Source organism: Wasmannia auropunctata, unplaced genomic scaffold, assembly GCF_000956235.1.
Source record: "Wasmannia auropunctata unplaced genomic scaffold, wasmannia.A_1.0 LD336034.1, whole genome shotgun sequence".
Classification (NCBI taxonomy): Eukaryota; Metazoa; Arthropoda; class Insecta; order Hymenoptera; family Formicidae; genus Wasmannia; species Wasmannia auropunctata.
Genome location: NW_012026856.1, coordinates 387,754 through 412,328, shown reverse-complemented (window position 1 = coordinate 412,328; position 24,575 = coordinate 387,754).

The following is a 24,575-nucleotide window of genomic DNA, read 5'->3' as shown; positions in this document are numbered from 1 at the left end:
TATGCGTCCCGGATTTATGTTTCGTCAGAAGAAATCAATCGGACGACAGTGAAGGGATCGTCCTCGCAACCCTCGCAACGTTTCCTCCCCGTTCTTGTGACACTGATTTTTCCAACTACCCGTGGACCTTTATCGTTTCGTGTTGAGGTATACGGTAAGGTGGAATTGTCGAAGCGGCAGGTATTTTCCAGCATGCCGACGTTTCTATATCGTGCGGATTGTACTTCGTCAAGGGTGTCCCCAGGGGTCCAAAACATTATGGGGTCTGGTAAACAATCATCGGAATTCACTCCAGATTGGAGTCTTAAATTGGTACTTCCTTTAAGCTATATTACTTGGTGCCTGAAATTAATAATAAGCTTCTAAGGAATTTATAATATGCAATGAATGCGGGATATTAATTATATTGATTTAATCATTTTATTTGATAAATCTAGACAATTAGAATAATTTTACACATTCTCCTGGCGCTTTCTGTATATCTGCGATCGAAATACAAGCCAGATAATCAATCGATGTATAGTTTATTTAATTTATTGCGCGATAATTAGTTTTCTCGCGTCGTTAACGTGCCACCCAACCGTGCCAAACCGCATTTGATACAATTTATAGTCGGTAAAATGCCGGCGGACCGAAATTTTATCCGCGCGCGAGGAAGGACCAGCCCCGATAAATTTGGCATGAAATTTCAAACTACCTCTAAAACGATTACGCACAGCTCGCCCTCCAGGAGCCTGTCCAAATTTTGAAGCACGACCGGTCGCTCGAACCGTACGTCACGTTTGATAAAGATCTGAGGCCGATCGATCTTGACGGACGCGAGACCGCGCATTGCTGGTGCAATCGCGCTGGGTTGTGAGTGACTTTTGTTCGGGAAAGGGTGTCGCGCGGCCATGGAGGATTATTAAATCGGGCAGCGTTATCGCGACAGAGAGCGACGGAAAGACCGAGGAGGGAGAAGAGAGAGAGGGGAGATTGAGAGGGGGAGAAAGAGAGAGGAAGAAAGAACGCGATCGAACACCAGGACGAGACGAGGGATAGAAGGCGGAGCGAAACGAAAACGAGCGACAGGCAGGAAACGAAGGACAGCACTAAAGGCAGATAAAGAGGGACGCGAGTAGACAAGAGGTAGGAGGTGAGGTAGGACCGACCAGGCAGGATTGCTCTATGGGGTGGTTTCGGGGCATGGATACCCGAGTCTCTACGGCCGCGGTAATGGTTATAGCACCATCGCGTGCAATCCCATTAGCACCGATGCAATTTACCCGATCTATCACACCCTATTAAGCGGTGCGCTTTCCACCCCCGCGGGCGGGCGCTCGATCGCTTAACGCTCGTTTTAATCGAGTTTGCGCAACCGTGCCTGCGCCCGGCGAGGCGCCCGGCGCGCCCGGCCATCTCTTCGGCGCCGATCGGGTCGCGCCGGGGCAATGTTTTTCGAATCGGCGCGAAACCCGTGCTACCGATGTCGGTTTGTGCGCGAATGCAGCGCGGCCCCGGGGATATAATAAAAGAATATTCGTAGTCAGCGAAACTGAAGGCTTTCCGATAATTGAACCACGGCCGAGATAGCGTTATTCCCGGGCGTGTGCGCGGGTACTACCTCCCCGGTATCTCACCTCCCCCCCCCCTCCGGGTTGTACCGCAACTTCCGGCTCCGTGTACTAATTGTAACGAAGCAATGAAGACGATGCGGAAGATCTTTGTCTCACGACGACACGAGGTCGTAGACGATGCTTCTTCGGTTAGCCGCTGCGGAATTCGATCCGCGCTAATGCACAATGCGGCCGTGCTATTGGTGTGAGCGTTATCGCGATAGCACTCGAGAGACGTACTCGCAATTATGGGATGGAAGCGCGTATGATATATATATATATAAATGAAATCGTGCGGTTGCAGAAAACTTTTGGATGGGTCTTTGGAGAAGTCTGTCACTGAACGATGTTAAATATCGATCGATCCGAAGATCAGAAAATACGTAGATTTTGAATAACATTATCGATGCGTGTAAATATTGAAACGGTTTTTATTACATCGAAGTGTAAATAATAGTGACACTTGAAGGTAACACCTAAAAGCAATTAGGGAGGCGCTATAACACCCTTGACGTTACAATATGAACCTCGAAAAGTGGATTGGAAACGGAACGGATGTTATTCGAGAAACAGTTTTTCCCCTGCCACTTCGTACCACCGGCTGCTGAAGTGAAGAAGGTGAGGGTAGGCTCACTTCGACATCGGGGAGAGGATATAAAACGGGGTGTAGCCCGAGAGCGCCTCCTTGCGAGGGTCGTAACGTCAGCTGGGTTCTGAGTGAGTTGCGACGATTCCGGCACAGGTCGCCCGCCGTCGATCCCGACGAAACTAGGAGGGCCAGCTGTCGCCTACCCTCAAAGCGTAGCTCTTCGTTTTATTCTCAACTTCTCGGCGACAGCCACCATCCGCCTCTTAGTTCGCCTTCTTGCCCTCCACAGAGGCGGCGCCCGCTTGAAAGGGACGTGATCGGTATCTATCATAACCGCGGCGTGCTTTGAAGCCAGTTGAAGGCAGTTAAGGAAGTTCTTGATGTATCTCTGTGTCAAAAAACGGGCAGCAAAATTTTGACCGATCTATTTATATCTTGATATTCGCAAATATTTCAGCTGCTGTTAAAATATTGTCGCACTTTTATATCAAAGGATGTGATGTATGCAGGTGCCACGTTGATAACATAAATTTTCACTTACGAAGAACATCTCGGCAAAGTTGTCATCCGTGTAACGCATACAATTGTAATTCCGAGTTTACGTGGCAGAAACAGCTGTCGAAACTTTCATCTTACAAATACTACCCACTCGGGAGATCATCCCTTTACGAGACCTGCCCTCCTCCCCTCCCCCTTCGGAAAGACGGCGATGATGACGTAGCCGGAATACGAATGTCCGTTCAATGCGGAAATTCGGCATATCCGAGTACGAGCGCGGGCGTTTACGCGCCCACTTAAATCGAGACACGGGAATCTGTTACCAACGCGTACCACGGGAAAGGTATTTTCGGTATCGAACGGGAAGAGGGGAGGGGGGGGGAGGAGATGGAGCGGGACATGGGGGCTTGCTGATCCACGGGATCCCGAAAGCATCGACGACGCCTGTAATCATCTCGTTACAGCGGCATTGTGCGGATAGGAGCCGCACGGATATGGCGCACTCCCGTAAAACCTCGTCCCCTTCCGCTTCTCCTCTCCCGCCTGAAGCACCGTCGATGATTACATGGAGCGCGCGGATTGAGCCCGCGGTGTATGGCGTCCTAATCAGTTGCTGCATTGTGAAATGCAAAATTACAGGAGGCGAGGATAGCGTGGCAATGATGGCGGACGACGCCGACACCCGATACGATAGAACTCCAGCTTAATTAGTGTTGAAATAATGCATTTGTGTCGTCAGCAATTTTCAATCTGTGAATATTCGGTATAATTGCGCTTGTTCATGCGAGCGGCTTACATTTGCGTATTCAGGTGGTGGATGGAGGATGGGAAAGGGAGCTCTCGCGAAGCTCGGTCTAATAGATGGCGACTCGTCCTGGCTTCTCATTGTTGTGATATCTTAGCCTGGATTAAGGTCCATTAGTATTTTCGGGGAGAGTTAATCAATTTTTTTTGTCATAGTGACACGCCTATGCAGTTTCGCGTTATATATGACTTCATTAATATTAATATTCACGTATCTCGCATCGTAATTAGTAGCGTTAGTCCGCGCGCGATATTAATGCAATTGGGTACTGTTTAAGCACTTAATCTCCGATCTCGGGGGGACGATTGAGATAAAAGAGTAGACGTTCTCTCCCTATGTACGCTCGAGCGCAATTGGTAGCGGAGAGTCCATCTCCCAACAATCAAGCCTAGCGGCGAGCTCCATTCTTCCCGGAGGGTGAAACGATCGGCGGATGAAAGGAAGCGCGCAACGTTGACCGAAGCTTCGGCCGATCGGCGCGCGGCCGGTGCGTAAGCTACGCTATTAAGGGCGGCAAGTGGGTGCATCTGTCTGGGCAAACCTGGGCTTAGTTCCAAAATCCTACTGCAAACAGAGATTCTGGTTACTCAGAATGGCAGCTACAGCTCTGCAATCCCATTTCTCTCTCTCTCTCTCTCTCTCTCTCTCTCACACATTCGCCTTTGCTTCGTCTACAGAATATTCACTGTCGAATCGGCACCGAGGCCTGTTCAACCTGTAAGGCTGATACGTCGGGCCTTCGCTTGCGATATTACCTTGAGTGCTGGAAGTAACCGTTTACATTTCGAGGCTGGCCACCTCGTTCGTATCGCCCCCCGGACGGAAGGGGAACCGGATCTGCGAGTCGCGGATATTCCATGAACGCGTCGCTCGCCCATTTATGTATTGGCCGACGGTGGGTCGGTAGTAAACCGATAACGTTAAGAAGCAGCAGATTGCACAAACCGATTTTCGAATGCGAGAGTCGTCGAGGTGTTTTATCCGCGTTGCGACGCATGTTGCACCGGCGACTCTCCCGAGATAGTGCCTCTCGGAGAATAATGCGCGCCGGCGCGGTGGTAACGGCGAGCAAAGTGCTGATAAAACGTATACATCTGTAAAATAACTGTTCTCTTAACAAGATCCTTTTGCTCCATTATGCAATCTCGGGCCTGCGCGACTACGGGGGAACGTATCGTTCGCCATTAATGAAAAAGCGTGAACGCTTTCGCGATGGCCGTTTAAAACCGTTCGCAGGGTTTCAGCGATTCAATGTCGATACAGTTGCATTTGCTGTGACCGGGGACTACATACTTATCAGCAACGCCTCGCATAAACTCGTACTCGACGACCTTATTCGATAGTGCACTTCCGTTTTATCCTTTTGGTTAATCCTGCTGCAGTTCGATTTGCACCTTTTACGACAATGAAATCGATGTTGCATCAAACTGACGTTTCTCATTACTATAACATATCAACAACAACTTTTATTTTATTTATCAACATTTTTCAGCTCTCTATTTCTTTGCTATGCTGTTTTAATTAGATATATTTTGAGTTCTATATTCTTTTCACAATATTTTTAGCGTCTACGCCAAGTTGCGCGACATCTGGTGCAAATTCATATATCTAATCTTATGATAAATTATTTTAGCTCGTACTTCAATATTCGTAAGGTCTCTCGACCAAATCAACGCAGTCTTAAGTAAAATTGATGCGACGTTACGGGGTAAAGGAACATTACGCTCACGTGTTTCGAACTTTAAAGCGATTCTCCCCCTGCTACGCGGGAAGGGTCGGATGCAAAGATGTTATTCTTCTTCCTTAACTCATACATATTTCTTCGCTGAAACGTCCCCTCCGCGCGACCGTACCACGAATTACAAATCATCTTGCACGATAATGCCAGGGGAATCCCCCGGCTCTTAAGGAAACTCTAAGTCCCGGATCCGGAGTCGAGTAGGTATACAGCCGGTTGTTGCGGTAGCAAGACAGAGATTTCTCTGTTTTATTTAACTGAAAATTATTTACAACTTCCAAGCGTGTGTCCCGTTTTTATTCCTTTTCCGCGAGGTATACAACTTCACGGAAATTCTATCGCCAGAATATTCTAGACGGTCTCATCCGAGAATTCAGCTCCGAGTGTCGCTGTACAACTCCCACATACAATACACGCGTATAAATCACTTGGAGAACTCTATCTCGAACTTGGAAATCGCGTCATTAGGGTTTATCGGTGGTATAGGTGAGATCGTCGTTAAGCCCACCGACGATAAGTACAGATGCTCCGAGATCTCGTAGATTTCGCTCTTCCTCCACCTTTTCTACTCCGCTCTTCTGCCTCACCTTAGGGTTCTCCCTTGCTCTGCCTCTCTCTCTCTCTCTTTCTCTCTCTCTGTCTCTCTATTCCGTCTTCTCCTTTCGCCCTCCGTTTCTCTCTTCCGCGAGTTTAATTAGGCCCCGCTTCGAGATATCGCAGGATCAGCAGCTCGTTAGCATGTTTTAATTGGCGGCTGTCAGAGAGATCCCTCCTTACGATAAGCGCCTCCTCTAACCGGCCTGCTGTTCGGTGACATGACTACATGTACTCGGATACTACTTACTCGCGAGACACTGCGGTCGAAAGGAGAGGAGGGAAGGCGGGAAAGGAGGCACGGGGCGAAACGGCGAGAGGGTGGTAAGAGGTGAACTTAGAAAGGATCGGTGTGTACACGATTTTTTGTAGCTTAATTCCGCCGGCGGATGCTCCGAGGAGACCGGTCGAAACCTCCTGAGATACGCTTTCATATACATCTATGTGTGTTCACATGTGATGACCATGCTGGATAGAGACGTGACCGGCGATAAGATTAACAAGGTATATCAACCTGATCGCCATTCTTTCAGCATGTGTTTTTTAATGATCTCGCTCGTAATGAAACACTACCATGGGCTACACATGTATTTCCTCCTGGAATTACATGTGTAGTGACCGACGGGTGTTTTCTTTATTTTTTAACGTTTAGCATTGCCCCGCTTCTAAAATTACCTCAAAGCAACTGAAATGATTGATTTGTAATTTTTTATCAAATTTATCACGATATATTTTCTGAGATTTTCCGTGATTTCTGTAGCAATATTTAAATGATCAAGTTGACGAATTTATTTTCTTCTTTCATCCTTTAAAAAAAAAAACATATAATATATAACAGTAGGTATATATAATTTAAATATAGAGTTTATTAAAATTAATTTTAATAAACTCGATAACTCTATCTTATTAACAGCCAAATTTTATACAAGTTTTATTCCCACGATCATATCGCGACACGTTTCTACATGAGATCCGCTCGAAAGCGTTTTTTTTTATGTTGAAACACAATTTATACGTATATAAATTTACGAAACAAAAGTATGTTAATAACTACTCTCATGCAACATCATGGAATTTTATCACCATTCGATCGCAACGTCTTCCTATTCCACAACCGCGCGGGAACATCGTTTTTCTCATCTTCTGTTTTTCGATTATCGCGCCTCGGTATAACAAAGTGATACATTCCCCCCTGAAACGTTAAACGCTCTTACATTTTCTCGGATCTACACGTTTTCCCATACGCTCTTCGTATTCGTGCCGCGCCGCGCCGCGCGTTGCTGGATAACGTTATACGTATCACGTTCCCCGCGAACGAACTATCGAGCGATAGATTTATCGCCGCGCGCGTTCCATTCTCTCTGCTGCCGCGGCCTCCACACGCATTCAGGCATCGCAAACAAACCACCGTAATCTTCTTAAATTTTTTTTCCACATCGACCCGATCGCGCATCGACGATTTGATCGTCCCGTGATTGATTCTCATGAATATACATGCATTCGTGCCTCTTTCGCTGTCCGAAAAAAAAAACGCTTTTAGCCCGCGTTACGTACTCCGCCAACGTACTTCGCGGTACCATTTTCCCCCCATCCCTGGCCTTCTTCCTTCTCCTCTCTTTTTCCCCCTCTCCAGGAGCAGATGCCAAGTTTCGCGATATTTTGCACGGGCCGTGTCGCGCATCCCAGGGTCGGCGCGGATCCAGCCTTAAGCCCCGGTACGTGACGAGGAGTATTTGCGGGCGCGTTACCGGTCCCCCGCGCGTGATCAGATTACGCGATCCGGTCGCGCGCGCGCAAGGGGGCTTTGCAGTCCGAGAACGCGACGATCGGCGTACGTGAAAGCGTTTACGCGAACGGTAATCGACTAATTAGCAATGCGTTCCGGCGGAACCCATATCCGGCGCGCGAGCGCGACGATTTTCTTCTTTTTTTGCCTTTTCAGATTTGCCCTCCTCCTCTCCTCCCCCCCGCCCTGTCCTCCTTGATAATGTATCGTCGCCCGCAGCGGTGAAAGCACTCTGTACAGGAATAAGCACGGCTAATTGGCGCAGTCAGTGATAAACTTTACTCAAATTGTTCGCGAGCTTTCGAACCGCCATAAATTCACGCGGTTTAATTGGATGTCCTATTCCAGGGCTCTAATGGGAATTCCCGGTAATAACCCAGTTCTATACATTAATTTGGTTTAAATGCTCGTTTCTTGTTCTGAAAAAGCTCGCGCCCTCGAACTTGTCGTTCGCTGAACAAACATTTCGAAAGATCGTCCGGAGATAATTAACGAGATAGCGGAGATTCCATTATGTATACCCGTGCTACTAGAGATGTACATCATGTATAAGCTCCGCGCTCGTAAAGGAATTACCGCTGCGCCTTGCCGTCGCGTCGTCGCGCAGCGTTATACGCGCCGCGAAGAATCATAAAGTAAAATACGCGTCCAGATAAAGCATCGCCGCTGACCCGCTTCCGTTATTTGGACCACATATGCTGCAATAGCTCCTCTCATGCATATTCCATCGCGGTATGGAAATGTCGCTGTTAACTCGTACTAATCTTTTACACTGCGCACCGTTACAATAGAGCGCGGACTTGTTACATAGACGCCGCTTATGCTTATATCACGATGCCATATAGCGCGCGCGCGCGCGTATTATTGTATCCTCCCCTTGTAAAAGCTCGCACCACCGCCGCGGCCGCAATTTCCCCAAGTATACATAAAAGATTCCGGATTTTAGCGAAATCGCGGTTACACGATTCTTCACTTCGCGCTCTCGGAGAGAGATTTACATATTCATCAGTCGTAATTAATTTTACTCCGACAAATTATATTTTATAAAAAATTTAATAAGCAGAGCGGGCCACGCTTATTAAATCCCTTCCCTCTCCCCCCCCATCGCCTCCCGTCCGAGTAAACGAGAAACAAGCTTACGGGAATCAAAATTGAAATGTGCATGTTGAATCGAGATGCACTTTTCGCTCCCCCGATTGCAGTATCATCCGTATTATGTCCCAGACAGATGCGCACGTCCCGGGAGAAGAAGAGAGAGACGGAGAGAAGGGAGAGACGGGAACGGGGTCCCACTACATATGCAAATCCGACTCCGCCCTGAATAAAATATTAACCGACCAATCGAATATACGGAGGTAAGGGGGTAGACGCACGCGAGCCTCCCTCCACGCGAACGCAGTTTTTTTTCCTGTCCGGTGAATACACTTCCTTTTTTCGTTACCTCCTTGCGTAGGCATCGCCTCCATATGTACGTACGCAAATGTATGCGCGCACACGCGTCGCTCGCGCAGGTAGTAAAGATCGTCTCACGACGGGCTTTCCTCCTTCTCTCCTCCCGACTCCTCTTTCTTCTCATCTCTCTAGCTCTTGCTCTACACCGGAGACAGTCCTTATCTCTCTCTCTCTCTCTCTCTCTCTCTCTCTCTTTCTCTCTCTCTCGCTTGCCGCATGTTCCCCGAGGTCTCTTTAAATCGAAGACCTCGTTATCTCGGACCGAACGGATTCTCGTTAGCGAAACTTTAATTATAACCACTCGACGGTGTCCAGATAGCCGTCCCTTCGTTCGGTCCGAAACGAAGGAGCGCGACAAGTGGACGGCGGAAGACAGAGCCGGAGAAAAACGGCGACGAAAGCGGATTGACGCTGCTAGACGCTGTCTCGAGAGCCTTACTAACAATTAACCTTTTTAAGGGACGCGCGCCTGCACGACGACTCGGCTCCTGTAAAACGTGGCTCTTTGTCAAGTGACACGAAAGAACAGTAATGGAGCAGATTCTTAAGAAAAGTGGAAAATTTCCCTTCGTATTCATTGGCTCGTGTCTGCATTGTATAACTGATAATTGTCACGTTGCTAGATGATAAAGAAAGCGTTAAGAATAAACAAGCTTTCTATTTAAGAATCGCTTTACATTTAAAGTATATTTTTAATGGCTTTATACTTTCTAAAATTTGAAAACATTTTTTTTTACCGTTCCTTAATTCAAACATTAATTCTCCGTTAAAATGTGTAAACAGCATCAACTACGCAATGCTTATAATTGCTGCAAGGCACTTTTTATGCTTCCTTTTTTCTCAAGTCCTTTCTCAAGTCACGCGAGATTGAGAAGTTCAGTGTTCACGCGAAATAGAAACTTCGTTTCCCGAAATTTTGAAATAGCGACTGCTGCATGGCAGTACTTGGGTTTATCTCGTAAATACTTTTCCTCTTTCTGACGGATATCACACCGTGGCGTGAGGAGGCGGCGGTCAAGGACCAATTGCGCCGAGTCCGCGTCGCGTGAAATTTAATTGCGTCCAGAATTTCACGCGTCTGTCGAATTTCCGTACGGTGACGGTACGTGGTCACGAGAGAGGTGAGAGACAAAGAGAGGGATGAAAGTCACCTGAGACGGAGGTCCGCTCGCGCCGTATCGGGTCGGGCTGAAAAGCGGCTGCCGTATCGCAAAGCGCCGCCACGCCGCTTTTCACCTTTATTTGAGTGCCCCGCACGACAACGGGGGCACCTGTTTAGCCAGGCGCGAAATTACGTAGTCTCGCGCTCGGGGCTATGCGAACCACGCGCGCGAGACGGCGGCGGTTGAACCGGGCGGCAGCCTCTCGGATCCTCCGTTTCGCGAGACACAAAACTCCATTCCGTCGCGGTTCTAACGAGCAGTCACCGCGCCGTCGATTCCGCACGAACTCCTACACGTACCGTGCGCGCAACGCGACGGTCGTCGTTGTCAGGAAATAAATGTAAAAAAGGAAAAAAAAAATAGTCAATCTGACGTACGCGCGCCGAGGTAGGTTGTACACTAGCTCGTTAAGGGAAGCGTTTTGTTCTACGTGTCATTGTTTTGATTAATTATTAGTTGGCGCGTTTCTGCACGTGTTCTCCGGTTTTCCGACGCTCCGCCGTCCAAAACGCGGCCACCGTGGGATCCGGCTGCCGCACACATCCGGGTTAATTAATGCTAATTCCCACGGCCGTGGGCAGTCGATCGCGCGCTTTCGAGCTTGGGGGAAAAAAAGAGGTGACCGTGGCGGGGAAATGATACGCTACGTGTATTTTTGCGTACCTTAACAAGTGACAACGGCGAGAGGGCAGCGAGAAATAATTAACGTCGCGAGCGAACTGCTTTAATCCCGTCATTAAATGCGTACGATTATGCTTCGCTATATTAATTAATTTTTATTGAGATAAATTATTTTGCGTTGTGCGCGGCACGGGTGTGCCGGGTGATTGTGTGTTAAGTCGAGTATGGGAGGTCGAGAGTTGAATGGTACGCGCTTTACCATGGGACGGTGTATAATTTCTCATTGCAATGTTAACGAAATAATCTCATCGTAATTAGCGGCATGAAAAATTGCTCTCCCTGCACTTGCTCGTCCTAATGTCTTTTCAAATAAAAGAGCGCGATCTTACCAACGTAATTATACGGCAAGAGAAATATTAAATACTTGTCAGGGACAATACTCGCAATTAACACGTATATCTGTGGCGCAGATCTAATTATATTTGAATTTCGCTTCGGTACAGCATAGTTAATAGCACGATTATTTACCGAGGGAGAAATACTTCTCGTTCTCTTTCTCTCCCTTGCAAAGGTAAATTTTCTCGAATTTTATATTTTACTTTCTGACGCTGTCTCGCGCTTTATCAATAAACGCGTTTATTTCTCTCTGAGATTCTAGTATATATGTGTATAACGTAAACTCTATGCTAAACTTTAAAAGTGCATACTTTTAAAAGTGCATTTATTGAGAAAAGTGAGATTTGAATACGGATCTTTTTTTATGTGTGTTTTTTTAATAAGATCTGTGCTCACATTTTCTTCCAAATACATTTGAAGCGCTTTACGAGTTCTCGTTACTATCAGCATTTCGCGAAATAATGCGTACGTACGGTATACTGAGGCGGTACTCAATGTCTTGGCGTCTCCGCCCGGAGAGTACCTACTCTCCTAATCCGTTTTCATCCACTTTGTCCAAAAAAGCGATCGGGAGGAGGTGCCGCGCGCGCGTGCGCGCGCGAGAGATAGGAGCTCCGAGAATCGTTTCCGATTCTCCCGGGACCGATGACGAGGGCAAATTCCCGAGGAAGAGATTTCCGAGGAGGAACGAACCTAATTCCCCCGAGCGCTTCTTCCACGGCGAATTGGATAGTAAAGCGGCAGTTACGACCAGGGGTGAATGAATATCGTCGCGGGTCGCGGGTAGCTCTTCTCCGTCGTGCCGGAGTCCGTATCGCTGATAAGGTGGTATACAGTAAAATTCGCGAGAGTGGTCCTTTCCCAGCGGGAAAGACGTCGTTCGACGTCGTTTGGCGTCGTCGCGCGACCGGCCGTTTTGTCGCTTCAAGAGAGAAAGAGAGAAAGTGAGAGAAAGAGGAGAGAAAATGGGCGATTCGATCGCGCAGGAATTACTATCCCGGATGTGAGCAGTAATATTCAAGATCGCGTTCTCGCCCCCGCGAATGTCCCCCCGTAGGCGCACGATCGACTTTTTGCACGGGCGGGCGGGCGGAGTTGTTAATGGCGGAGTCACGCGACGCACGCGACCGCTCGCCCTAAATCACGTCGATCGATCGGAACGATCGAAGCGCGACGGCACTTTGAAGATTTACGGGCCCGCGCCGACGGACGCGATTTCGCCCGCTCTTTCTCCCTCCCGCCGTGACGACGAACGCCTCCCCGTGCGATCGTAAACACCAGTTACGCGCAAGTTCTCGCGGCCGCGTCCTACGTGAAGCGCGACGACATGGCGCTCCTCGCTTTTTCTTCTCGTTTTTATTATTATTATTTTTTTTTAATCGATCGCCGTGTGCCTTTCCGAGCGAATTGCCGAGTCGAGCCGCGGGATGTCGGTCACGGGATGTCAGGAGTTATTTGCGTGCTCGTAATTCCCGTCGCGCGAAATATTTATATCGACGTTGGGAGAATAGTCGTGTAATCGAGAAGAGTTCTCTCGCGCCGCGAGGCGAACGCGTCTCGCGTTTTGCAGGCCGCCTGCGACACGTCTCGGAACTTTTTTTCCCTTTTTTTCCAGACGGAATGCGTGCGTGCATCCGTGCGCCTCTTCTCATGCGAGCCACGTCCGAAACTCGCGCGCGCACGCGCGCGCTCGCGCTCGGTCGACGAAAGCGCGTTGTTTCGCACGTCCGTTGTGTGATCGGCAGGAATGAACTTTGCTTCGTTAGGCAACCAATCCGTTCCGCAACTTCTCCGCGGGAGTGTATATAAAGTTCTCAGCGCGCTGACCAACTTGTGTATCTACGCAGTTAACTGCATAGGCTCCAATTATTCCGCGCGCGAGCAATGCGTTGTGGCTCGTTATTATTCGCCTCGTTCTCCTGATTGAATGCCCGCGCACGGTATTCAAACCGTTAGGCAGACGCTGAAAGTTCTACGAGCGATCCGTCCTTTAATTTCGCGCGAAATCTCCTTTGCTACCATCTTTTTTTTCATTTGAAAAACGAAACAATACCAGGAGTAAATTATCGTTAGCGCACACAATGCACATGTACACATTTACATATGATTATAAATTTCCCACGCCGTTGTTTATCTTTTTTCGAAAGTGCAATTTATGCGATTGCTCGAAGCGGCGAGATAATGATGCTTCCAGCGCTAACTCTTCGGAAAGATCTTAATTCGTCGTAATAAGGGATGATAATGATATTAAAATAGCAGATCGGGGCGAAGATTTGATATCCAGCGCGACGCGGTATCATTTGCATCGCAATAACGTGGGAGGCCGGAAACGCCGATCCAATATCCATCCGTAATTCTGCGCGAGGACGAAACGGATTCCGTCAACAGAAATGAGCTCGACCATTCGTCGAGAAAAGAAGGGTAGGGAGGATCGGACAGCAGTGCTGCGTTCAAATTCTCCACCTGAGTGCACCCAGATGTCATTTTATTCTTGTTGTTCACCGAATTAAACAAGGATAGAATGATACCCTGGTGCACTCATACGGGGAATCCGAACACAGCCCAGAGGAAGCTTGGCTTACTCCGGGCGGAAGTAGGGGATCAAAAAATGGACAGTTGCAAGCTGTGCGCGACACGTTCTTCTCGCTGCATTGAGGAAAGAGCACGGGATGGTGCAACTACGACGACGGTGGGAAAGCGATGTCGAAAACGCGTGCAAACCTGTAGTATAATTCGCACGCGGCCGCAGTCCATTGCAGTTTAGCCGGAGACGCAATTTACACAAATTGGCGGAGCTGCCACGCCAATCTGTCCCGCCGATTATACTATTCCCGTGCAAACCGTTTCCGCTCTCTCTCTTTCTTTCTCTCCCTTTGTCCGTCGCTCTTTCTCGCGCCCGTGCGACGGAGGAACGCGAAACAGCGACGTCGTGCGTCGAACGAGGCGCCTTGCTCGATTAATCGAAATCGAAACGAACAGCGCTATACGCAGGCCGGGCCAACGGACGTTTATCGCCCGTAGCGCAATAATTCGATTTTCGGTTACCGTCGATTTTACCGCTCGCGCCGCGCCGCGCCGCACCGCGTCTCACCGCGCCGATGGTCGTTCATCCGACACGACAAAACTGCGTTCAGAACTGGTTTATGGATTTTCACTTGGCATGTAGCCACGCCGTGAGTCACGCTGATCGAATTAAAAACTCGGTGACGCTGCGATCCTGTTTTATTTTTTTGACGGCGCAGCTATCATAGCAGTTGTTGCGATTCGAAAAAAAAAAAAAGATTTTATAGCATTTTCGAAGGCCAACCGACAAATATCACGGCGGTAGGAAAAAAAAGGACACGTGTAACACGATGCACGCCAATCATTTTTTGGTTTATCGAATTGCGATCGCTGTGGAACTGTGCTCGGGCGGTTGCCGAAGGAAAAACACTCTTGCGTCCGCGATTGTCCCGGCGAATATTCGAGAGAACGCGCGATTCTCCGAAAAATCCCGTAGTCTCCCAATCGCCGTGTTTGCCGCATCCGTTATTACCCGTGAGCGTGAGTCGTGACCGCGCCGCCGGCGACGTATTGATTTTTGACAAAAATACACGCGGTAATTTAAACGACAGGCGTCCCCCATTCTCTCCGAGATTATACATCCGGAATGGCGGCTCATTTTTATGGACGTTTCGACGTATACGTGACAGGTGGGTCGCCGTGTGTATCGGCGACGGCCGCGCGCGCGGTTGTTCTATATGGCATCGCGTCAAAATTCAGACAGAGGCGCGACAACGCGGCCGAGTGTACTTCTCTCGGAACTGAACTGGAACGCGTAACCGCAATTATACTACAATTATGCTATAAATTCGTGGACAAAAATGGGAAACCTCCGCGGGTGATGTAGCACCGCGCGGTGTGCGTTGCGCATTGTCGTTGTTGCGGGGCGGCGAAGTCGCAAATTATCGTCGGCTATTAAAGCGCGAAATAATTAATTCGACGCGACCGTTCGCGGCCGCGTAATAATTTTTACCCCGTTTTCAGGACCGACCTCGGTGGCATAGGGCGGGAAAGAAATAAAAAAAGAGAGAGAGTGAGAGAGAGAAAGAGAGGACGAAAGAACCGACACGATGATTTCTGGCCGGGACTGTACCACTACCACTGGGTGACAACGTAGTTTCCCATGTTTTATGGTCAGTTCCGTGCGCCATGGTATCTGATTGCGTCATAAATCGAACGAGGAACGGCGCGCGAGGGTTGCAGCGCGCACACGATACACGACCTACGAGATTTCGTTTGCCGAAATTTAGCGGTCGCGTCCCGCCGTCCTTTTTTCACGCACCGCAGTCGCGTCCCGCAAGAAATAAAATCTGCAATGTGTAAATACCCGCTGCGAAGTATAATCAAGTTACAGGAGTTCGTTGAATTTAATCCTTTTAACTGGGCGAGAATCATCGCGGGAACGTAATTCATCCAGCAGATAGCTTTAGACTGATGTTACAATCCTCGAATAGAAAAGATTTATTTTTCATATTGTTAATAATGTACGTTGTGAGCTAATAATTTGAGGTCTGACAATTTAATCAATATTAATAATTAATCGTTTTTTATTCTATTTCATCTATTTAATTTATTTAAGTTCAAATTAATTTTGCAGCATATATCAAAGATATCGAAGTAATAGCTAATGTGACCCGACACGGACATTGGTGTGTATGACTATTATACTTCAATATCTTCGACTTATTTTTTGAAGCCTTCCTAATTCCTTTCAAATTTATTTAATTTTACGTATATTTGCCTTTTGAATTTTTAGTATAACAAAATAATATATTGTTTAGATGAAAATCACACGTCTAAAACGGAGTGTAGAATACATTAATGAAAAATAGTTCTTGCAGATGCGCGGTACGTGTACGCTTAAGTGGTACATTTCTCCTACGGTATCAGGTTCTTGCCCGCCGACGTTTGCACATTTTTCTCGGATTTACCTCGCCGTAGCTCTCGCGTAAAAACCTTAAACAGCACATTAATTTTGCATTTTGTTTGGCTATTTGTCCTTAGTACCATCTCAGACGTCATAGTTGTAACGTCATGGCCAATAACGTATAAAGTATACAAATTACGAAGACCTACAAATTTCAATGAAAAATAAATGCTCGATACTGTTTTCGATGCGCGTGCCAGTATTATTTTGCAATATCGAATTTCGCGTTAAATTTTGCAATTTCGGATTCCATAATAAATTATTTCGAGCATGCAAAACCTACTTGGCGGTTCTCCCTTTAAAAAAAAAAGACCGCTGCGTGTTCGATCGAAGGTTTGCGCACGTTCAACGGGTAACAGTTGTTCCATTAAAACGATTTGGTACTCGAGTACCTCGGTGAGTCAGCCGGGGCTCGCCCGACTCTTTTGCTCTCAGAGGGCACTCGAGAGGCTCCGCTCCGTGTAATTAATTCGCCGTGAAATGCTACATTAATTCGTAATGGGCCATGTGTCGTGTGTGCCAGGTACCCTTCTCGCTTACAAGTGTGTGCCGGATACACCGCGCCCATTAATTGTTTTCCGCCGTACGCAAATGCCTTGCACGATCCGGCGGCGGATCGCCCTTTTGCACGACCCCGTTCCCCCCTCCCTCCCCCCCGTCACTCTCCGTTCACCTCTTTTCGAGCCCCCCATGAAGCTCGCACTCGCCCGCGTCTGTTCAAAATTGACACGAGTAATGGTACACGAATGATACAATGGGACTTTGTGCTTTGCATACGTTTCGACAAACCTCATATGCGCGATTACGATTCATTTGTCAATGCGGCGGTAGCGAAGCGGGATGGTTAGGGACTCGGCTCTTAAAGCAGTGGGCAGTCCCGTCCGTGGTTGTTTCTTTGTGACTGTTAATGCGCGAGTAAGTCGTGAAGAAAGAAAAACGAATACACGATCAAGAGGAGAAAGCGAACGTGCTTGGGACGACGTTTAAATTAGCGGTTCGGACTGGCGTGCGAGCGACGCAGCGCCGGATGAGGGGCGGCGCGGCCTGATCGTCGCGAGTTCCCAAGTTTCTCTGACGGCGCGCACCGTCCAACAACCAGTTACATTGTATCCGCCGTTTTAATCACGTTTTTTTACAGCTTCTCGAAAACCTTTTTACGTCGGCGAGGAAGGAGGGCAGGGAGGGAGAAAGAGAAAGAGGGAGAGACGACGGTAGAGGAAGACCTTCCTCTACCTTGAAACGAATAAACTTTGTTTCTTTCTGCGGAGCCGGCAGATGGGACGAGCGAAAGGGGAGAAGGAGCAACGAAGTAGCAGAGAGTAATCGGTGCGCAAGGTCTCGAACTTCGAAACGAGAGACACGTCGTCGTGCTCGTTTTCTCTCTCTTTCTCTCTTTTTTTCTTGTCGTAATTTTCCTCGGTCACCCTCGTGAAACTTTCACCTCCGAAGTACCGCGCGTGTCGCACCAACGTCCTCGTTGGGGACATCGTCGTCGTCGTCGCCGTCGTCGTCGTCGTCGTCGGCGGCGGCACTATCGTCGGTGGCGACGGTAATGGCCGCTGCCACGTAAAAAAAACTCCGTCCTGTCCCGACGTGACGCGACACTTTTCGCCGTCCGCCGCCGTCTTTCCGGTGTATCGAGTCCCTCTCGGGTTTTTCGTGTGGTCTCTCACCTTCTCTCGCTCGCTTTTCTCCCGGATATTCCGGCGGCTCCTCGTGCGTGATCGCCGTTTCCCACGGAAACCCTCCCTACTTTACCGCATGCCCGCGTACGAAAGGAGTAGTGCTTACCCGCGTGCCCCGCGTTCGAACCGGTTACCAAGGCAAGGTCGGAGGTCGCGCGCGGAGCTCTCTTTCTTCTCTCCCTGCGATCTCTCCGAGGGCACCGCGGAGACCGCGCCGGTTCCCGGAGTGGGTCGGCCGGCCGGCCTGCCCTATCGTTGTTGCGACTTTACGAATGTTTATCGTCGGCCGCGTGTTCGCCGTCGAACCGTGCGATTAAGGTCTCGGTGTTTACACAACATTAACATATTCAGCAGACCCCAAGCCCTTAATTCGCAAAGAGTTTGGCTTAGAGAGCGGTTTATCCGATTGAAACAAGTTCGACACGCGCTCTCTCCATTGATTATTAAAATTAAGATCGCATGCGCAGAATTGGCTCTTAAAAATGTATATAATCTTTATCTCTCTTGGAATCCTTTCCGCACCGAGGAAAGGATTCCAAGAGATTATTTGGATGAATTTCTCTCAACTGGAATAATTAGATCTGGCGAAGCCAAATGGCGTAATCGAAAGACGTCCCTAAACTTTTTGCTTCCCCGCACGTGTTTCGTTTCTGCATAACTGCGAAACAATCCACGTAAACGCGCGAGCTCTCCGCGGGAACTGGCATTGTGGAAAGGCGCGAATCTCGGCTGCTGATTGTCTGTCTGTCTCCTCAAGATATACGACGAGAGGCGTGCGTACTTTTGGGAAACTCGATCGACGATGAGCGACGGTGGGACCGTCTCCACGGGAGCATCGTCGACGAATTACTTGGAATTTTCGTCGGGGACAGATTTCACGGTCTGCCTACGACGTTCGAAAGTTTGGAGACACTGAAGCAGCAACAGCGGCGTCGGCGGCGGCGTCGGCGGCGCGGCGGCAGCAGAAGCAACATCAGCAGTGGCAGCAAAGCGGCGGTAGCAGGAAAGTGAGAGATGGAGCAGACAGATAGAGGAGATAGATAGACAGATAGGGGAAGGGGAGGGGTGGGAAAGATAGCGTGAGAGAGGGAGAGAGAGATGGAAGTCCGTAGGGCAAAGTTTCTCTTAATAACTATGCCGCGTAACTTGGCAATCGAGGCGTGAACGCGAGATACGGATTAAAGGGAGAACTTCGCTTCTCGGTTCTCCTACGAGAACAAATTCTGGAGGGTTAGATGTTTTTTCGTCGTTCCGCGGAACGACTGAGAACGGTGGGGGCGACACGCGATTGCGGGCAGGGGCGCGCGGCTTCCGAGGGAAAAAACGAGGAAAGAAATTATTACGTCGAAGACGGCAATTTAGCCTCGCGCTAATATCGTAAATATGGAAAGCCGCGTAATAACTCAAGTCCCTTCCGCGGAGAAATCTCGTCTTATGAAACCGGTCGTGATGGGGATCACCTGGATGTATCTCGGATATGGCAAAAAGGCCATGCGTTATGTGAGAAAAAGGAAGCGCGCTTTTCGTATTTTGATTATACGAACAATTCCACCGCGCGGTTTGTACAAATCAACGACGCAATTTATAGTAATCCGCGTCGATCGTTGATCGAACGGATTGCGATAACGAGAAGAGTAGACGGCCATAATCGGCAGCGGGAAGAAGCACGTTGTGAATAAATAATCCGTTGGAATAACTTTCGCGAGATAGACTCGCTGGCTTCAGCATGCATGGGAGGGCCGGCTGCGTGCGATATAAATCGTTAAAAAGTCGGGCCACACCGTCGCATTGAAATAATTTGATATCTCGTTGAAATCGGCCAACGAGAACGTTTCATATACCTAGCGTGCTATCCAATCAGCAGCGCAGCAACAAGCCAGTTACAGATATCCGAGCATAGCAATTACATACGTCGCGTTGCGAGCACAATGGAAATTCGCCAGACTGTTTGAAATTCGAATTACCGCACGGATATCTTGACGCGGGAGTTGCACGCGTCGGGTTATATCACAACTCAGGCATGCGCGCGCGCCCGCGCCCGCTCCAACATGTATATCGAACTGTGGAATCATAGAGATTTGGAATCACGTAAATGAAAAGCAAACATATATTTTTTTTAAATGCGCGTATCAACGTGTCCCCACGCATCTCGTTCGCAGTTTACAAGAGTCCTACAAAACTCGTTGGTTACGCGTGATATTCTGATCCAATTCCGACCGATCTCGATCTGGCTTTTACATGATTATTTTACAAAACGGTTCTGTAATAATAAAAATTAACGCAAATTTCCGACGATTTCTGTAAGCAAACCGTCGTTGTTATGGCTGACTAAGAATGCCATCGCTGCTTTATCGCGAGGAAACTGTCGAACGGAATCGCAAAGATCGCCATTGAAAACATCCGGGATTATTACACGCAGTACGAAAGTTTTACGAGCAATAAAAGACAGTAGACATAAAAAGATCGAAATCGACGACGGGTCCGTCCGTTCAAGATGTTTTGAATTATCATTTTAAAAGGGTTTCTGCATCGATCCTCGTGTGATGCAAAAATCGAATTTTTGTAATGAAATCGCCGTTTGTGCAAGAATCGGATTTTCGCCAGCTAGTTGTGGAGATTGTGGAAGAGGAAGATGGGGATTCGCTCGTTAGACAACCCCGCCGATCGGAGCTCATCAGGAAACGCTGTAAAACGGGTATTGGTGTTATAAAACCAGAATCGTTGGGGGAGAATTTTGACGACGGGGGTCGGATATGCCCGCGTCTCTGGCGCCAGCCCGGAAACTGCAGTGTTTATATCGGCAATTAACAAGTTCGCGTACGTTCACGGGCAAAGTCACCCCTCGTTGACGGCGTACTAACGACTGCGAGGGGACTGTTAGTTACGATATACGAAATTTTGTAAAAAGTGGGACGATAATACAATGCTGTTGATTCACTGTAAATCCCTTTTATGATCGCGACCATGAAATTGAGTGCGCGAACACGTTTCAACGCCCTTCAATCTTCTGGAGCTCCAATTTTAGTAACCTGTGGTAGAATGTGGCAGAAGAATTTTACTGATAAACACAGTTTTTGTATTTGTCTCAATTTACGCGGAAATATTACTTAATTTCTTCTACAGAAAATTTTACTAATCTCCTTCGGTGATATAAGTCGGAATAAGTTTAAAGATATAAATTACTTTACGCAATAAATTCTAAGACAGGACATCTACTAAGTTATAATATAACGTAAATTATGATATGGTATACTGGCAGGCCGATTTTAAACTTTTTCTTGATCTTTTCTCAAAACGGTTCTCATTTAATTAAAGTTCTACTTTTAATCTACCATCACTTTTGTCCCTCGCACCGCTTCGTTCCGCAGTAATTAATGAGGTGTCGTCGGCAGAGTCGCCGCTACATATTTCACCGATAATCTGGCGCAGTGTAAAGACAATAATATCACCGTTACGTCTCACGTCGGAATAAAACGCGGGAAAAATCCTGGGTTTGGAGAAACGGGGAATATTTCGAATCCCCTGTTATTTTTTGCATTCGACGTGAGGGCTCCGATCCGTGACGAAATCTCATTTCTCTCGCGTGAGACGCGTCTTCGATATGCTCCTGCCTGAAGAAAGAGAGATGGAAAGAGAACCCGAGCACATCCTCCCTCGCATTGAAGGGTCAATATTTGACAGGATGGCGGCGGCCGCGTACGAAAGGGAAGCGGGGCGGGGGCAGGATGTCGCGCGTCATGTCGAAAAAAGATCGTGCGCAAGGAGGAACCATAATATTCCGGTGAAGCGCGATGCGATGTTTTCCAAATTGCGACGCCGGTTACTTTTCTGGCTGACGGGCGAACATTCTGTCCCCGAAAGATTCCTCGGAGAACGGGGGAATATTAAGAGGATACTTTTTCCGTCGTAAGAGAGGGCGCGGAATTAAGAGAGGACACGGGTCTAAGGGCTGGGCTCGGACGAGGAACTCTCGGGCAGAAAGAAACATAATTGCTCGCCGAGTCGTTCACGCGCGAATCTTTTTGATATGCCCACCAACCCTGATTGCGAATGTGATTTTCCCGGAAAGCAGATTACGGATTAAGTTCATTCCGGTCTGAAGGTCCAGATAAAGCGGGATAGGCCGGGTTTTGACGAACACTCGCCCACTTTCGCTAATCGCACGAGGGCGGCGGGGTCCCGCTTTTTTGCATAATTAAATATGTATTAGACTGCAATTATCGCGAAGTATATTAGATGTTCTCCAACGAAATTGCACGTTCTTCGCGTCAATCGCGTTTCGCGCGAAATATATTTATTTAATTAATTTTAATTTTTAGAAATTTTACAACAACCTTTCCTGTCGCTATGTCTGCGGATCCTTGAATCACAGGACTTTCCTGCGTATTTTCGATAACAGCGGTAGTTTTGTCCAAACTTACACTACAAATATCAACCTTGTCCGCGGTGTTCTCTGACATATGACGGATATCAGAAGTCTGAAATCTCGCAGTTTTTTTTTTGTGCGAAAACGCGTTGACGCCGTCAACGTTCTCAATGGGTTCCTACGACGAAGTCGTCCTTCGATTTCCATGACAACGGACGCGAGCTTGAATGCACGTCGTTTAGGGACGATCGACAGGCCTCTGGCCTCTCCATATTCCACGAGCGAAATTCCCGACCTCTCCGTCACTACGACGATCTATCGTCGGCTCCTTAACGTCGATCCTGAAGTACCGGCGTTACGCTGGGTGGCGGCTTTGTTGTCACGACAATAGCATCACAGAAATCCCACTTCGTTTCCTTGTACCCGCGAATTATTTTGTATGCCGCGGAAGATTAATGTCTCGGATGTCATCTGCGCTGCGAATTTATTAAAAATTTAATTACGGCGATATCTCAGTGCATCAAGGAATATCGATATAAGAAGTCTTACAAATAGAGATAAGATATAAAGATATTAAATATTAAACAAATATTAGATAAAAATAATTATTAAGGTAACTAAATATTTTCTTTTCAATTGATAGCTTGACTTTTTATTATGATTTGAATTACTATTACTTAAATTACATTAAATTAAAAATTTTATTATCTTAAATTAAAGAGGCTAAAATTTTTATTTTATTGAAAATAAGTCCTTGTTTTTCTGTTAAAGAAATTTAAAATAATATAAAATGATTATTTTTCTAAACTATTTTTTTTAAGAGCTTTGATTTTTTAAGTATTAAAGTGTAAAAAAATATACAGCTGGAGAGAATTTTATTTAGCGACACTTCTATGTCATGTAGGCGCACCGTGAAGATATTCTTGGCGGTTGTATGCGGATGCGAGTACAACACGTAAAATGAAAACACGTGCGATGCCCGATGTTATCGTCTCTTGGCGCCGCACTCGGGAGTCTCCTCCTCGGACGGTTTTAACGGAAGTCCGCCGCGAGAAATTTAATTCGAACCACAAGTTGCTTCAAAGCGTCCTGTAGATTGCTACATCGTGTATGAAATCGCTCTCTCAAGCTTAGAGCTCGTCTGTTCGTCTCCATCGCTTAACTTCCGTTTCAGATAGTAGCACACACGTGTTCGCATCTTAATTAAGAACATTCCTTCGCACATGGAATATTCATTTAACTCCTTTTCTGCACAAAAAGTATTGTATAATTGCCAATTATATGTATAAAGATTTCATATTCACGGCGTCTTTTTAATGCTTCGAATCGATTAAAATCAGTTCCTGAACTAAAATCAGTTAATCTGTCTTATACTTTTTACTATTTACTATTTCTGATAACAAACCAAGATTAGCTGATATATCTTAGAAAGACTTCCGATCTAACCGAGCGAGTAAGAAATTAATCGTTTGACTTGCCCGATCAAAAGAAATAATCGATCACGCGACTCGGCTAACCAAAGCGAGCAAGTGTCCGTTCGATTAATCCGCCAAAACGAGTAAACGAACAACGGTTTGATCGATTTACTTTTTATTCGTTTGTTGGATTGCTCGGCCGGGCGTGACGCGCGCGCGCGCGTCCCTACATCCAGCGAAAACACTCGTCCCGTTAAACGCTATAAATCGAGAAACGAAACGTGGATGGCGTCGCCAGAAATTTATCGAACGTTGCCGCGCGGTCACTCGCAGAGACGGCGGCGTCTGCGTATATACGTGCGCCCCGGGGTCCTTCCGGTTTTTTCGCGATCGGTTACACGTAAGGGTAATGAATCTCCGATCTTCCGTGAAACGAGCGGCGCGGCGCGGGTTTCGCGCGCCCGTCGACCGAAGCCCGGCTCAATGCGGCTCGTTAACGCGCCTCTTAATCACGATCGTCTCGCGGACAATGAGCTCAATCGACAGAAAAAGTGGTCGGCCGTGTGGCGGCAAATATAAATCTTCGATGTCAGAAACAATGCGATGCGATATACGAGATTGCGAGACCGAGAGGTACCGCGGGTTCGCCCACGCGACTCGCACCATCGATACTCATTCGGACCATCATCCCCCCCTCACTCCTCTCATTCGCGTTTCTTTATTTTTTTCGCTTCTTCGCTCTCCGGCCGGATGAACGGCGACAGAACGTGTGGGAAGGAAGAGGAAGATAGAAAGTTGAAAAAATCGCCGGTGATCAATTCTGGTGTGCCGATAAAAAATGTGCAAGTGGGCACCCACAGTTTTTTTTTTCCCCGCCTGGATTTGATTCGCGAGAAAAATGCT